We start from the raw sequence: 1,109 nt of genomic DNA, 5'->3' as shown, positions 1-1,109 counted from the left end.
AAAAAAAAAAAAAAAAAAGGAGAGAGGGAGAAGAAAGAAAGCAGAGATCCCTGACGATGACAAGTGCAGATTAAACGGTGCGGCACAGCAAAACACGAGCGGACTCCTGCTTCCTTCCCGCTCGCACTAAGGAGAACACAGCGTTACTGTCATTTACTTGCACGAGAAGTCTGAATAATCTCTGTGCAACAAGTGCATGCGACCTACCAAGCTGGTTTTTAACAGGGCTCGCGGAGAGAGGCTGAGAAGTTAGCGGTGCTGCTTTACAAGAAGGTTAAAAGCCGCACACACAAAAAAAAAATCTATGATTAATTTTCTTCGGAGCAAGTCCGTAGTTGCTGCCCGCCCATCAGCTACACGAAACATCACTGCTTTGGCCAAACACAGCAAATCCCGCTCTAGCCTGGGATGAGGACATGTTTGTGCGGTAATAAACTTTCCCCACTGCATTATCCTAAAAGCACTTCCTTTCCTGCCTCCATTTATAGATGACCCCGGTGTGCTGGGGCACCCTGCAAGCCTACAGGTGTTCCAATATAATCCTGTTTATTTCCAAATCCTGCCCATGCAAAATAATCTTAACAGCTGTCACAACAGCAACAGTTTCCTGGCATGAAATTCACGTCCTGGTCTGGAAACTATGAACCTATTAAACAGGCCTGTGCTGCTAACCTGTTACACGTCCGCTCTGCGTACAGCAGCGGGAGCCTTTCCGTCATCTCCCGCAGCCGGCCGCGAGGCGCGGAAGCCCCTTCCCCTGTCCCCTAACCACGCAGGACTCCCCCCTGCTAGGGAGGTCTGCGTGACCGCGGCAAGGAGGGATGGTAAGAAAGAGTCCCATCTTTTCCTGTGCCAAGCCTGAGACTCGAACCCCCGGCAGACAGCTAGCAGCCACACGCTTAAACTCCTGTCACCAACACGAGCCAACGGGGCAACAGAGTGGCGCGCGCCGGGGGGCTCTGCTCCACCGCCTCGAGAGCGGTTCTGCCGTTTCAAGCCTTACCTGTAGAGCTGGCTGGCTCTTTCCGTATTTGGGGCAGGACAGTTACTCCACGTGCAGGAAGGCCCACGCGCCTCGCGTGGTCCACCATTACTTTACACACTTGGCG

The sequence above is a fragment of the Crocodylus porosus genome, unplaced genomic scaffold, assembly GCF_001723895.1.
Source record: "Crocodylus porosus isolate Cpor-Errol unplaced genomic scaffold, CroPor_comp1, whole genome shotgun sequence".
NCBI classification, from domain to species: domain Eukaryota; kingdom Metazoa; phylum Chordata; order Crocodylia; family Crocodylidae; genus Crocodylus; species Crocodylus porosus.
Note: the sequence above shows the minus strand (reverse complement) of the source record.